Source organism: Bombina bombina, chromosome 6 (assembly GCF_027579735.1).
Source record: "Bombina bombina isolate aBomBom1 chromosome 6, aBomBom1.pri, whole genome shotgun sequence".
NCBI classification, from domain to species: domain Eukaryota; kingdom Metazoa; phylum Chordata; class Amphibia; order Anura; family Bombinatoridae; genus Bombina; species Bombina bombina.
This window is the reverse complement of record NC_069504.1, coordinates 1019125742-1019142593: the sequence shown is the minus strand read 5'-3', so window position 1 is coordinate 1019142593 and position 16852 is coordinate 1019125742.

Genomic DNA, 16852 nt, shown 5'->3' with positions numbered 1-16852 from the left:
CTTGTTATCCTTATTTTAAAAGCAGAAATGTAAGCTCAAGAGTGTGCACGTGGCTGCAGCACTATATAGCAGCAGTTTTGCAACAATGTTATACATTAGCAGTAGCACTAGATGGCAGCACTATTTCCTGTCCTGTAGTGCTTCAGGCATGTGCACGCTACCAACCTAGGTATCTATTTAACAAAGAATAACATGAGAATGAAACATTTTTGATAATAGAAGTAAATTAATAACTTTTTAAAAATTGTATTCTCTATCTGAATAATGAAAGAAATTTTTGGGGTTTAATGTCCCTTTAAAGGAACACTGAACCCAAATTGTTTATTTTGTGATTCAGAAAGAGCATGTAATTTTAAGCAACTTTCTAATTTATCAAATGTTCTTCATTCTCTTGGTATCTTTATTTGAAAAGCAAGAATGTAAGCTTAGAAGCCAGCCCATTTTTGGTGAACAACCTGGGTTGTTCTTGCTGATTGGTGGATAAATTCACCCACCAATAAACAAGTGTTGTCCAGGATTCTGAACTAAAAATTGGCTGGCTCCTTAGCTTAGATGCCTTCTTTTTCAAATAAAGATAGCAAGAGAATGAAGAAAATGTGATAATAGGAGTAAATTAGAAAGTTGGTTAAAATTGCATGCTCTATCTGAATCATGAAAGAAACTATTTGGGTTCAGTATCCCTTTAATGTACTTTTTACCTCTGCGATTACCTTCTATCTAAGCTTTTGCAGACTGCCCCCTGATCACATGGCTTTTTATTTATTATCTATTGACTTGCATTTTAGCCAATTAGTAGTGCAGTGTCGTGCACAACACTGGGCGTGAGCACAATGTTATCTACAGTATATGTCCCACATGAACTAGCAGTCTCCTGTTGTGAAAAGCTAATAAAAATGCATGTGATAAGAGGCTGTCTGTAGTGGCTTAGAAACAGACAGAAATTTAGAGGTTTAAAAGTTATAAAGTATATTAATATAACAATGTTGGTTGTGCAAAGCTGGGAAAAGGGTAGTAAAGGTGTTATCTATCATTTTAAACAATGACAATTTTGGTGTAGACTGTCCCTTTATGTCTTATATGTTTACAGTTGTTCATACTCATGGTGATACATTTGATTAGTTGGGGACCAGTCAACACAGTAGATTTGCATAATCAACAAATGCAAGATAACAAGACAATGCAATAGCACTTAGTCTGAACTTCAAATGAGCAGTAGATTTTTTTTCTGACTATTTTAAAAGTTATGTCTTTTTCCACTCCCCCTGTACCATGTGACAGCCCTTAACCAATCACAAATGCATACATGTACCATGTGACAGCCATTAGCCATTCACACATGCATACACACTTATTCTTGCACATGCTCAGTAGGAGCTGGTGACTCAAAAAGTTTAAATATAAAAAGACTGCACATTTTGTTAATGGAGGTAAATTGGAAAGTTGTTTAAAATGGCATGCTCTATCTGAATAATGAAAGTTTAATTTTGATTGAGTGTCCCTTTAAGCATGTGTTTTGAAAACCTTGAAATTTTAGTACAGATTAGGGCAAAAAAGACTGATACTAATTAATGAATATTATATAGTTTCTGAATTTTAATTTGTTACATAAAAACATATAGCAAGATGTTTACTAATTATTATTATCGGTTATTTGTAGAGCGCCAACAGATTCCGCAGCGCTATAAACAAAGGCGGAGTACAACAAAACAATTATAGGGATCAAATGGGTAGAGGGCCCTGCCAAGAGTTGCACTGTTGTAGTCAGCTCTTAAGAAGGTGATCAACACACAGCTGGACTCTTAGGCTTACATGCTAAGGGGGTTCAGGGGATAGCAATGGAGGAGAGGAACTGGTATAAAGAAAGGTTAGCATAGGTTGTATGCATCCCTGAACAGCAGAGTCTTTAGGGAGCACTTGAAGCTTTTAAAACTAGAAGAGAGTCTTGTGGAGCGAGGCAGAGAGTTCCACAAGATGGGAGCCAGTCTGGAGAAGTCCTGTAAACGGGAGTGTGATGAGGTGACAAGAGAGGAGGAGAGTAGGAGGTCGTGAGCAGAGCGAAGGGGACGGGAGGGAGAGTATCTGGAGAAAAGGTCTGAGATATAGGGGGGAGCAGTGCAGTTGAGGGCTTTGTATGTCAGAATGAGAATTTTTTGTTTGATCCTAGAGGCAAGAGGAAGCCAGTGAAGGGATTGTCAGAGAGGTGCAGCAGATGAAGAGCGACGTGTAAGGAAGATGAGTCTGGCAGAGGCATTCATTATGGATTGTAAAGGAGCAAGGCGGCAGGTGGGGAGACCAGAGAGGACAGAGTTGCAGTAATCGAGGCGGGAGAGAATGAGAGAGTGGATTAAAATCTTAGTTCTGTCTTGTGTAAGGAAGTGTCTAATTTTAGAGATGTTTTTAAGGTGGAAGCAGCAGGCTTTAGCCAATGACTGAATGTGAGGAGTGAAAGAAAGATCTGAGTCAAATGTGACCCTGAGACATCGGGCATGCAGGGTAGGGGTAATGATGGAGTTGTCGACAGTTATAGAGAGATTGGGGGTGGAGAGTTTAGAAGGGGAGAAAATAAGGAGCTCAGTTTTGGAGAGATTTAGCTTGAGGTAGTGAGAGGACATCCAGTTGGAGATGTGAGAAAGACAGTTAGTGACACGGGTTAGCAAGGAAGGAGAAAGGTCTGGTGCAGAGAAGTAGATTTGGGTGTCATCGGCATACAAATGATATTGTAAACCCTGGGACTTTATAAGGGAACCTAGTGATGACGTGTAGATTGAGAAGAGAAGGGGACCGAGGACAGAGCCTTGTGGTACTCCGACAGAAAGTGGTGAGGGGGCAGAGGAGGTCCCAGAGAAGGCTACACTAAAGGTACGGTTTGACAGGTAGGAAGAGAGCCATGAGAGGGCTGTGTCACATATGCCGAAGGATTGGAGGGTTTGGAGCAAAAGAGGGTGGTCAACAGTGTCAAAGGCTGCGGACAGACCAAGGAGGATTAGCAGAGGGAAGTGGCCTTTTGATTTTGCTGTAAGTAGGTCATTGGTAACCTTAACAATTGCTGTCCGTGTGGAGTGATGGGGACGAAATCCAGATTGCAATGGGTCAAGGAGGGAGTTTATTGTAAGGAAATGGGATAGACGTGCATAAGCTAGTTTTTCGAGAAGCTTTGATGCAAGAGGGAGGAGGGAAATAGGGCGGTAGTTGGATGGGGAGGTAGGATCAAGGGAAGGTTTTTTGAGGATAGGTGTGACCAGTGCATGTTTCAGCGATGAGGGAAATATACCGGTGCTGAGGGAGAGGTTGAAAGTGTGTGTGAGTATAGGGGTAAGGGTGGCAGAGAGGGAAGGGAGTAGCTGTGAGGGGATAGGGTCAAGGGGACAGGTAGTGAGGTGAGAGCGCAGTATAAGTGCCGAAACTTCTTCCTCAGTAACAGGGGAGAATGAGCTAAGTTTAAGGTTATGTGGGTTGTGGGTGATTGAGAGCATTTGAGGGGGTGAGAGAATGGAATTATGTTGAGAGCTGATTTCATTTCTGATGGAGTCGATTTTGTTATTGAAGTGGTTGGCAAAGTCTTGAGCTGACAGAAAAGTTGTATTAGGAGGTGGGGGAGGGCAGAGAAGAGTATTAAAAGTGGAGAACAAACATTTTGGGTTTGAAGAAAGATTAGAGATAAGAGTAGAGAAGTAGTGTTGCTTATGGAAATTAAGGGCAGAGTAGTAGGAGTTCAAGATACATTTGTAATGTTGAAAATCAGCTGAACTCCTAGATTTTCTCCAGTGCCACTCAGCAGTACGGGAACATCTGCGTAGGTATCGTGTCAGAGGAGTATGCCAGGGCTGAGGATGTGTTTGATTTCCGAGCTATGGTAAGAGGGGCGAGATTGTCAAGGACCGATGTAAGGTTGGAATTATAGTGGCAGATAGATTGGTCACGGCAGGAAAAGGAGGAGAAGGATGAGAGGAGAGGTTTGAGGGAATTAGAAAGCTGTTGTTGATCTAATGACATAATGCTTCTGTGAAGTTTGGTGTGAGGAGCAGAAGGAGGGAGAGTTGTAGGGATAGATGATATGATAGATGATATGTTGCATGTAAGGAGATGGTGGTCAGAAAGAGGAAAGGGGGAGTTTGTGAAGTTTGAGAGGGTGCATCAATAGCTAAAGATCAGGTCAAGGGAGTGACCATCTTTGTGAGTGGGAGAATCAGTCCATTGTGACAAACCGAAAGAGGAAGTGAGTTGCAGAAGTTGTTTTGCAGAGGAGGCAGTGGGATTGTCAAGAGGGGTGTTGAAGTCACCAAGAATGAGGAAAGGGGTGTCTGAGGAATGGAAATAAGGTAGCCAGGCAGCCAAGTGATCTAGAAATTGAGTTGAGGAGCCAGGAGGATGGTATATGACTGCAACACGTATAGAAAGAGGAGAGAATAAGCAAATCATGTGGGTTTCGAATGAGGAAAATGTGAGGGAAGAGATGGGATGTATTTGTTGAATGGTGCAACGAGAGGAAAGTAAAATACCTACACCACCTCCTTGTCTATTACCAGACCTAGGAGTGTGGCTGAAGTGGAGACCCCCATGTGACAGAGCAGCAGTGGATGCTGTGTCTAGGTGAGAGAGCCAGGTTTCTGTTAGGGCCAGAAGGTTGAGGGAGTGGGAGATAAAGAGGTCATGTATAGAAGTGAGTTTGTTGCAAACAGAGCGAGAGTTCCAAAGTGCACAAGTGAAAGGGGAAGTGGCTTTTGATGCAAGAGGAATGTGAGTAAGGTTGTCAGAGTTTTGATTTTTGAGTCTGTGGGATGGTATCCATGGATGTGCATGGCTAGGCAGTTGTTGGGGACCAGGATTAGGGGAGATGTCACCAGCAGTTAGTAAAAGCAAGAGGGAGAGTGACATGAGATGAGATACAGTTTTGCAGTAGTGAGACTGCTTTTGAGACAAGGTGCAGGGGGGAGAGAGAGTGTTTAGGAATAGGTAAAGTTCATGAGTACAAAAGTAAGGTGAGTTTAAGAGAGATGGGCTAATGAGCAGTGCAGGTGGAGAGGGAGAAGGAGTAATTGAATAATGTAGTTTGTTATAGAGACAGAAGGCAGCAAAAAGGAATAAGAAGATATTAGGCATTTTTACAAAAGAGGGAACCAGTTAAACACATAAGGCACAGTATTACAGTAGCAATTGCATAAGAAAACAGTAAGGTATATCAAACATAATATTACAAAAGTTCCTGCCTTTTTCTTGCCCCTTGCCCAATCCTTGTTGAATTCTTGTATAATTATATTGCTAGTGCCTCACTTATAAAATGTTCACTTTGAAAATGTGAACATATGTTGTTATAGCAATGCACATCCCTGTGCAATGCACATCCCAGACTAGTGAGAAATATATGCAGGGAGGGCAGTCAGCTGAGTCCACTAAATTTAGTTGATTGCTAATCAAAGACAATTGGAAAGGCCAATTGGAAAGTTAGATTCTGGTCTGGTCAGGGTGAGATGTTAAGTAAACAGACAATAACATTTGGGGGAGGTTAAAACTATGGAATAAGACAGCTATAAATTTTAGAATAATAGCAAGTATTGATAAGGATTGAACATCACATGGCAATGAAATGAACATTAGAAATAAGGATATTGGATAACAGTACAACAGATGTAGGACTAAATTAACAAACTAAAAAGACGAACCAGATAATTTGTATTATCTTATTTTATATAGAATTGTTAGAAAGTTAACCCTCATGTGAAATATTAAGTCTTAATTAAAACATGTAAAATGTAAATATTTGCTTTTTAAAACAAATGAATAAGGTAAGCCAAATAAGTACTAGACCACTTGCAATGTATTTAAGCTGTAAATGAAAACCAGATATTTTTTACATAATAAGAGTATATTATGTGTAAAAAAATAAACTGTTAACTTGTTTGTTAATTTGCAGTGTTTTGCTATTTCAGAGCATCCCAGGGATGTACCTGGTAAAAAGCCACTGTAGTATGTTTACTTATATCCTTTCTGTGACCAATCAGAGGCTAGTTGCAAACAAACTCCTCTACTGATCTCAGCATCATAGCAAGATCAGGTAAACTGTAGCATGCATGGCAGCCTATCCATGGGAGTGGATAAAAAGGTAAATTTTCAAAGATAAATTACAGGAAAACACAAGCTACATAAATAACCATTTTATGGGGAATTTTGATTTATGTCTCTTTAACAGTCTTAGAGAAGATCTGTAACTTTTAGCAAAACAGAAATAAATTATAACACAAATTTTTTTAAAACCTCAGAGAATGGCATCCAAAAACACGCTATAGCAGAAACCAGAAAAATTACAGGAATGCCTGGTAATAAACAAGCAAACTGAGAGACATACTGTGTCATTTTAAATAACATTATTTACCCAAAGTACACTAGTTATGAACAATTGCCTTTCTGAATAAATGCCACGGTAACTCCTAGTTCATGCAAATATAGCAAAAGACATTTGAGCTTATGCATTTGAGCTTATGAGGCCTATTTATCAAGCCGTCAACCTCAAATACGCTGGAATTCCGCAGCGAAATTGTAGCGAGCCTGATTCGCCTCATTTATCAAAGCCTACAGACCGGCAAAAGTTGAAATTTGTGACGTAACGTACATTCCGCCAGTCTCAATCCGACACAGATGGATGCTTACGTCATTACAGATGTTCTGAATACAAATTCGGCACTATCTGACAACTTTTGATAGTTATCAAACTGCTAACAGGTATGCTTGCCACTATTCCGGCCCAGCGTACCTGCTTTTCAATCCGCCACCCTGGAGGCCGCGGATGCCATAGGAATCAATGGGAGTCTGAAAGCAGCGAAAGCTCATGTTCGATGCTGCCAGATACCCCATTGATTTGTATGGTAGAATAAAAGTTACGTTTACACCTAACACCCTAACATAAGCCCCTAATCTGCCGCCCCCGACATCGCCACAACCTACATAATGTTATTAACCCCTAATATGCCGCCCCCGACATCGCCGCCACCTACATAATGTTATTAACCCCTAATCTGCCTCCCCCGACATTGCCGCCACCTACATAATGTTATTAACCCCTATTCCGCCGCTCCCCGACACCGTTGCAACTAAATAAATTAATTAACCCCTATTCCGCCGCTCCCGGACCCCACCGCAACTAAATAAATGTATTAACCCCTAAACCCCTGGCCTCCCACATCACTACCACTTACTAAACCTATTAACCCCTAAACTGCCAGCCCCCCACATCGCCATAAATTAAATTAAGTTATTAACCCCTAAACCTAACAACCCGCTAACTTTACATTAAAATTACAACATCCCTATCTTATAATAAATTTAAACTTACCTTTAGAATTAAATTAAACTATATTAAACTAGTAATTAACCAACCCTAACTATTATACTAAAATTACATTAAACTATATTAAACTATTAATTAACCTACCCTAACTATTATACTAAAATTACATTAAACTAACAATTAAATTAAACTATATTAAACTATTAATTGACCTACCCTAACTATTATACTAAAATTACATTAAACTATATTAAACTATTAATTAGCCTAACTTACCCTAACTATTATACTAAAATTACATTAAACTAACAATTAAATTAACTATATTACATATTTAAAAACCTAACCCTACTCAAGTTATTTAAAGGGACACTGAACACAAATTTTTTCTTTCGTGATTCAGATAGAGCGTGCAATTTTAAGCAACTTTCTAATTTACACTTATTATCAAATTTTCTTCATTCTCTTGGTATCTTTATTTGAAATGCAAGAATGTAAGTTTAGATGCCGGCCCATTTTTGGTGAACACACTGTCTTGTTCTTGCTTATTGGTGGATAAATTCACCCACCAATAAACAAGTGCTTTCCATGGTCCTGAACCAAAAAAATAGCTTAGATGCCTTCTTTTTCAAATAAAGAAAGCAAGAGAACAAAGGGCATTTGGATGGGCATTGCCCTTAAAAGGGAATTTAGCTCTATTTCCACCCAAAGTCCCTAAGGTAAAAATAAAACCCACCCAATAAACCCTTAAAAAAACCTAACACTAACCCCTGAAGATCCACTTACAGTTTTTGAAGACCCGACATCCATCCTCAACGAAGTGGCAGAAGTCTTCCTCCAAGCGGGCCGAAGTCTTCATCCAAGCTGGCAGGTCTTCATCCAGACGGCATCTTCTATCTTCATCCATCCGGCGTGGAGTGGCTCCATCTTCAAGACATCCGGCCGGGAGCATCCTCTTCTTATGATCGCCGCTGAAGAATGAAGTTTCCTTTAAATTCAGATTGGCTAATAGAATTCTATCAGCCTATCAGAATTAAGGTGGAAACAATCTTATTGGCTGTTGCAATCAGCCAATAGGATTGAGCTTTCATCCTATTGGCTGATCCAATCAGCCAATAGGATTGAGCTTGCATTCTATTGGCTATTTCAATCAGCAAATAGAATGCAAGCTCAATCCTATTGGCTGATTGCAACAGCCAATAGGATTTTTTCCACCTTAATTCTGATTGGCTGATAGAATTCTATCAGCCAATCAGAATCTAAGAGACACTATCTTGGATGACGTCATTTAAAGGAAACTTCATTCTTCAATGGCGATCGTAAGAAGAGGATGCTCCGCGCCGGATGTCTTGAAGATGGAGCCGCTCCGCGCTGGATGGATGAAGATAGAAGATGCCATCTGTATGAAGACTTCTGCCGGCTTGGATGAAGACTTCGGCCCGCTTGGAGGAAGACTTTTGCCCACTTCTCTGAGGACTTCTGCCGCTTCGTTGAGGATGGATGTCGGGTCTTCAAAAACTGTAAGTGGATCTTCGGGGGTAAGTGTTTTTTTAAGGGTTTATTGGGTGGATTTTATTTTTAGCTTAGGGACTTTGGGTGGAAAAAGAGCTAAATCCTCTTTTAAGGGCAATGCCCATCCAAATGCCCTTTTCAGGGCAGTGGGGAGCTTGGTTTTTTTTTAGATAGGTTTTTATTTGGGGGGGTTTGGTTGTGTGGGTGGTGGGTTTTACTGTTGGGTGGTGTTTGTATTTTATTTTACAGGTAAAAGAGCTGATTTCTTTGGGGCAATGCCCCGCAAAAGGCCCTTTTAAGGGCCATTGGTAGTTTATTGTAGGCTAGGGTTTTTTTTATTTTGGGGGGGATTTTTTATTTTGATAGGGCTATTCGATTAGGTGTAATTAGTTTAAATATTTGGTAATTTCTTTTTTATTTTGTGTAACTTAGTGTTTATTATTTTCTGTAACTTAGTTGTTATATTTTTTGTAACTTAGTAATTTTGGTAGTTTATTGTAGGCTAGGGTTTTTTTTATTTTGGGGGGGATTTTTTATTTTGATAGGGCTATTCGATTAGGTGTAATTAGTTTAAATATTTGGTAATTTCTTTTTTATTTTGTGTAACTTAGTGTTTATTATTTTCTGTAACTTAGTTGTTATATTTTTTGTAACTTAGTAATTTTCTATAGGAGATTTAAATAACTCAAGTAGGGTTAGGGTTTTTAAATATGTAATATAGTTAATTTAATTGTTAGTTTAATGTAATTTTAGTATAATAGTTAGGGTAGGTTAATAGTTTAATATAGTTTAATTTAATTCTACAGGTATGTAGAAGTTTAAATTTATTATAAGATTGGGATGAGTTAATTATAATGTAAAGTTAGCGGGTTGTTAGGTTTAGGGGTTAATAGCTTAATTTATTTTATGGCGATGTGTGGGCTGGCAGTTTAGGGGTTAATAGGTTTAGTTAGTGGTAGTGATGTGGGAGGCCAGGGGTTTAGGGGTTAATACATTTATTTAGTTGCGGTGGGCTCCGGGAGGGGCGGGATAGGGGTTAATACATTTATTTCGTTGCGCTTGACCCCGAGAGTGGCGGGATAGGGGTTAATACATTTATTTAGTTGTGGTGGGCTCCAGGAGCGGCGGGATAGGGGTTAATACATTTAGTTAGTTGCGGCGGTGTCGGGGAGCGGTGGAATAGGGATTAATAACTTTATTAGAGTTGCGGTGGGCTCCGGGAGCGGCGGGATAGGGGTTAATAACTTTATTTAGTTGCAGAGGGGTCTGGGAGCAGCGGGATAGGGGTTAAACATTTTAGTATAGTGATGGTGTTTAGTGACAGGGTATAAATAAAATTTGCTGAAAAAGCTGAATAGCAGCGAGATCGATGACTGCTAGCTAACAACAGTTCGCTGCTCATCGCCCCGTACTTGGTGCGCGGCTTTTTGACAGCTTTTTTTATAAATAAGGAGAGCGTATTCAGGTCCACCGGCATGATGTTAGGCGAGCGTATTGGTGCTAGCGAATGCAGCAGAGTTGACGGCTTGGTAAATATTCCTCTATGTGTTGATAAGTACAATCATGTTTAATCATTATCAATCACAGATTTCTCACATTTTATTAACCTGTAAAAAAATTGGCAACACAACAAATTATTAAAAAAAGGTTTATGTGATTGTCATGGTCTGGTACTTACCAAAATATTGTATGTAAAATTATACATACTTTTTATGATTCGTCATCAATTCTCTCAGACAAGCAATGTCAGCTATTAAGTCATTTTTTTATTTATTTTTTGGTAAAACTAGAAGTGACTCACTGGTTTTATCATTTAAATCTTCTCTTTTGCGGAATGTGAGTAATTACTGGAAAAACTGCATTTTAACCATAGTTGGCATTAGCATTATTGTTTTCTTATTTATTACCATCAGAGCTTGGCAAAACCTTGGATTCTGATTTTCCAACGTTATACTTCTTGCTTCTAAGGGTATAATATATCTATTTGTATCTCATTGCTCCAGTTCCCATGACATCTAAATCGAACAGAACTCAAGGATATTTCTGTGTCTGTTCAAGAATATTATCAAGGCTTTCAGCCATGTTGAATAATCCACTTCTGCTCAAGCAGAGTTTTTTTTTTTTAAATTCTGCTCTGTTGGCTTTATGCAAAAGATAGCCATTTTGATCCACCTCGTTGCCCAGATTATATTGGCACAAATGGCAAGATTGTGTGAGATATCCTTCTACCCTTGATGAACAAAGTCTTCCACCTATGGCTGGAAAACTACTATACCAGCATAGATTTGGTTAATATTTTATTTGGAAATCCTAGCCTGTGGCACAGTGCATAGGAATCGCACAGATTTTCCCCAGAGGTTGACATATGGCAAAAACTGTAAAGGCACAACATTAGTTTTACGCCATGATGAAGTACTGGCCCTTTGATAATCTGACAAAAAAGATGTGTACGTGCTGTCTACAATGCTTAAAGAAAACCACAGTGCCAGTGTCTGTCAGAGGAAAGGATGTACAAATCCTAAAACCAAAGTATATTGGTGAGTAAAGCAAATATATGGGGGATTTAGCTGATTGGTGCAGACAACCATATCTGGTTCAGCGCAAGACCAAGTCTGGTACAAAAATTAGCCACATACTTAACGCAGATAGCAGTCTATAATTCATATGTGCTATACAAAAAAGCAGGCACAGGAAAACCATACACTTTCCTGGAATTTACACTAAAGATTTTTTCAGATATTTTGTTTAACCAGACCTCTAATCCACCAACATTTCAATCAGAAAATGTCCAGCGATTTTGCGGCAAGCACTTTCCTTTTAAGATTATGAGTGGCGCACTAACTATTGTGCTTGAGTAAAAAGGGGTTTAGCGGTGGCTCTTTGCGCATGTCAGAAGTAGAGCGTGTATTATGAGTTGAAAGTATACACATTTACATGAGCGCAATTGAATTTAACGTGCGGTGGGGTAGTATGATTTCAGAGTTCTTGTTATTATTATTATTATTATTATCGGTTATTTGTAGAGCGCCAACAGATTTCGCAGCGCTAAAAGTATGAGTATATATATATATATATATATATATATATATATATATATATATATATATATATATATATATATACTTTGTCAGTTAGCCCGTGGCCTAGCACTCCAACCAGGGGGGTGTATCAAAGACCTGGGTGCAATCCTCAAAAAAAGCAAGTATATAAATCCATGTAGAAAAGGGCACTCTCAGGGTTTATACAGAAGTAAAAAATGTTTACTTTATTAATTGTATCAACAGAACATGGTCAACGTTTTGGCCCTCAGTTGGGCCTTCATCAGGACATTTACAATCGGAAAAATAAACAAAAAACACAAAAACTAATATATTGACTACTTAAGTGCAAAAAACAACAAAACCATCCCTCACCAATCTATACATAGAAAATTAAAAACATTATCAGAAGAATTCAACAATCTACCATAAAAAGACAGACCGTTAACAGCCAACATGGATGATTAGAGCCATGGAGCAATTTACAATAACCAGCACCTGGTTGGCAAGGCAGGTCAATGCAGAGCACGGACAATCCACAGCCAAGATAATTACTAAGTTACTAAGTCCAAATTGTCAAAAAATGACCTGAATACACGGTATCTAGGCAAAACCCACTTAGACATCGTTCAACCATAATGGACAGAATGTTCAAAATAGGTGGATAAAACAACACATTATGTAAATCAGTACATACACAAACATCATGTGGTAACCCATAGTTAGCATAATGTAAAATAATAAATAGTATATAATATATACAGGGCTAGCCAAAGGTTATAACTAAACCATGATAACCAGTATGTTCAACACTCACAAACCAGCTAGCATCCAAACGCATGGAGACCATATATAATGCCTGACTCATACACAATGTATAAAAGATGAATCATCAACATGTGGGAAAAGTTATATAGGCCAAGTGAAGGGTCAAACCAATCAAGAAATCCTAAAGTTGAAAGCACTAAAATGGCCGCAGACTTAGATATAAAAGGGGCTAAGGAGGCATTTGAGACTGTCCTACCCTCAATGATCCCTGTCCAACCTGTATGCAGTATCAACAAAGGTCAATACCTACCATACAGTGTGGCAGAACAAACAATAATGTATCAAAAAAGTAACACAATAAATAAAACAGTGAATAGCGACACCATACTAACCTGAGTGTCAGTCATATAAAGTATAGTAACACCATGAATATATGAATATTCTAATCACCATTGGACCATGTGCACCGGTAGCTCAATAGTAACTATTTGACACTTTGAAACAAAATCAGCACATTCACTACCTCTAACACACCAATCTAGCTATGCAAATTGCAGCTCAAGCCGTCCAACAGCCCTCATAACAGTTGAGAAATAGAGCTGCCAATATACAAACTAAACTGGAAAGACAATAACCACACATGTGGCTCTGATCACATCCAAACAACCAAGCGGAACTTAGAACAGATAGTGCACAGAGAGGCAGTAATACGGAAGATATTTAAAACAAAACAACTATCAACGTGTGGCTAGAAATATGGCATACCTGGGATCAGCTGAGCTGCATCGTTCCCAATTAGAAAAAAGGCGTGTGGGCCAACACGGTCAAACGTCAGCTTAAATACCGGAACAAGCCCGCCTACTAGGGCTGTAATAGGGTAATTCCAAACCAAACACGCCGTTAGCAGACAATGTAATCACAGCAGATCGCACAGTCAAACACTAAGGCAGCACTAAAAGTATATACAGTTCGAATGAATTCCATCTAACACACCGCCAATAAAACACCAATGTAGATATGCATATTGCTGCCAAACAACACTCGTAACTGCTGTAAGATAAAGCTGCCAACATACAAATTGCACTAAAACAGCGATCATCACACAAGTGGCTCTACTCACATCAAAACGACCAAGTAGAGCTTAGAACGAATAATATACAAAAAGGCAGTAAAACGGAAGATGTTTAGAACAAACAAATCTCAACGTTTGTCTAAAACTACGGCGTACGTGTGATCAACTATGCTGCATCGCTCCCAATTAGAAAATATATATATATATAGTGCCCTCCACTAATATTAGCACCCTTGGTTAATATGAGCAAAGAAGGCTGTGAAAATTGTCTTTATTGCTTAACCTTTTGATTCTTTTGTTCAAGAAATACACAAAAATATGTAAGTTCCCACGGGAATAGGGCCCTCAATCCCTCCTGTATGTGTTTGTAAATTTTGTCCTGTCTCTGACAAGTCTTGTATTGTTTTATTTAAATTAATTGTATCCATGGACAGCGCTGCGGAATATGTTGGCGCTTCATAAATATTAATAATATTAATAATATCAACAAATTGCAAACACAACACAACACAGGTTTATCAAAAAAAAAAAAATCTTTCCTTACCAGTAACCCTATCATAAGACATTGCCTAGGTCTCTGGTATCAACTGCGTCACTCTCCCAGAGTGGCCCCCCACCCTTCTCCGATCCACAGTATCCAAGGGCTCCTAAAGGGGCTCCCTGACTCCCATGCTTCTTGCTGGTCTGCTGTCTCTATTGAGACCATTAAAGATATGTATATTGACAAAGCCTGGGCTACAGGACCCAAGCTTATTATGCACTTTTCTATCCCGCGTAAAATGCACTTTGAGTTCACACGCTTTAGGTCACTATTACATAGCTGGGGCTTCTTTAAAGCTGCCCCACGCAAACTTACACTATGGGAATCTAGATACCAGATAGGTACACAGGGACATCGCCCTTTGACAGTTCACTACCAGTGCTTACAAGACCTCCCGGTACTTCAGAAGACACACAACATTTTAGCCTGGGAGAGGGACTTTGGTAAGGTTTTTGATTGCCAGGAATGGATGAGAGCTATAGTACACACACGACAGGCCATACACAGTGTTACTCTCTTCGAACTTTTTTATAAACTTCTGACGAGGTGGCACTGGGTGCCTAATCGGCTGAGCAGATTCTATACGGGTGCCTCTGATAGGTGTTGGAGAGGGTGTAATCAAAAAGGAGACGACTTACATATTTGGTGGGGCTGCTCTGAAATCCAGAAACTCTGGACCAGAGTCTTAGCCTTAGGAGGACTTCTTGCCCTTCCGACAGATAGGGCCCAGAGACTTACCTACTCCACCTTAATTTCCCTAAACTCCCCAAACCACTAAAACTTTTGTTTGTGTACCTGCTGATGGCCACCAAGCTTGCTATTGCCAGGCACTGGAAACAGCCCCATGCACCCCAGATTGGGAAAGTTGTGGAGATCCTCTCTATTGTGCAGTCAATGGAGGAAGCAGTGTATATGAATAGAGGGCTCATTGACCTACACTCTAGCATTTGGTCCAGCTGGGATGCTTTACCGCGAAATGCGCTGGCTGTGGCTTGACTAGTGCCTATTGACTTGCTGCCCCCCCTCCCCTCGTTTCCCCCCCCCCCCCACTTCTGGTTAACTTATTTTCTTATTCCTTCTTCTTTCTTGCTATCTCTTTCCTGTCCTCTGATAACACTACAGTGTAAAACCCATGTACCACAATGCTGTTTCTTATTTACTCCAGAGGAGCTAGTCTTTACAGCTCTTATAGTTTGTCATTGGACATTTCATGCCTATAAGCTGCTACCAGAGATTGTCTGTCATGTTATTGTTTGTCCAATCGTTTGCTCTATTTGCTCCACTTGTTAAAAGAGTGTTGAAATAGAAAAAATCTGAGGTTCATTATGTGAGTGGACCCCCTTCAAGGAGCCATGGAGAAACTAGTAGTAAGATATTAGTTACCTTGTTCTTTGCATACTTTGTTACATGAAAAGGAATACCTAAATATGTCTTACTTATGTATTATGATTTATGTTTATGACCTCAATAAAAACATTATTTAAAAAAAAAATATCTTTGTTAAATATATTTTATTATTGATATATTATTGGCCACCTCCTTTGCCAAGATAACAGCTCTGAGTCTTCTCCTATAATGCCTAATGAGTTGGAGAATACATGACAAGGGATCTGGGACCATTCCTCAATATAGAATCTCTCAAGATACTTCAAATTTCGATATTGACTCTGGTGGACTCTCCTCTTCATTTCACCTCACGTTTTTTCACACAAATACAGGTTTATCAAAAAGAAAAAAAAATCTTTGTTAAATATATGTGTGCCACAATTATTGGCTACCTCCCTTTGCCAAGATAACAGCTCTGAGTCTTCTCCTATTATGCCTAATGAGTTGGAGAATACATGACAAAGGATCTAGGACCATTCCTCAATATAGAATCTCTCAAGATCCTTCAAATTTCGATATTGACGCTGGTGGACTCTCCTCTTCAGTTTATCTCACATTTTTTTATGGGGTTCAAGTCAGGGGACTGGGATGGCCATGGCTGGTCAGTAAACAATTTCTGTGTGGATTTTGATGTATGTTATGGATCATTGTCCTGCTGGAAGATCCAACTACGGCCTATTTTTAAGCTTTCTGGCAGAGGCAGTCAGGTGTTCATTTAGTTTCTGTTGATATTTGATAGAGTCCATGATATCATATATCCTAACAAAATGTCCAGGTCCTACTCCTCTGGCAGAAAAACAGCCCCAAAACATTAAAGAACCACCACCATATTTTTTCCATATGGCTACCTCTCTGAGTGCGTCAAACCCACCTCTGGTGTTTACTTCCAAAAAGCTCTATTTTGGTTTCATCTGACCATAGAACCCGATCCCATTTAAAGTTCCATTAGTGTCTGGCAAACTAAATACTTATGAGTTTTTAGATGAGAGTAGAGGCTTTTTCTTGAAACCCTTCCAAACAACTTGTGATGTCTAATTGTAGTTTTGGAGACTTTCTGACCCCAAGACGCAACTAACTTCTGCAATAGCTGTTTCTTCAACAAAAGATAATATGAAAAGGAAGCAAAATAGATAAAAGAAGTAAATTGGAAAGTTGTTCTAAATTCTATTCTCTAGCGGCTAGATTTGGAGTTTTGTCGGTAACGACCCGAAAAACTAACGCCGGCTTTTTTCTGGCCGCACCATAAAAATAAC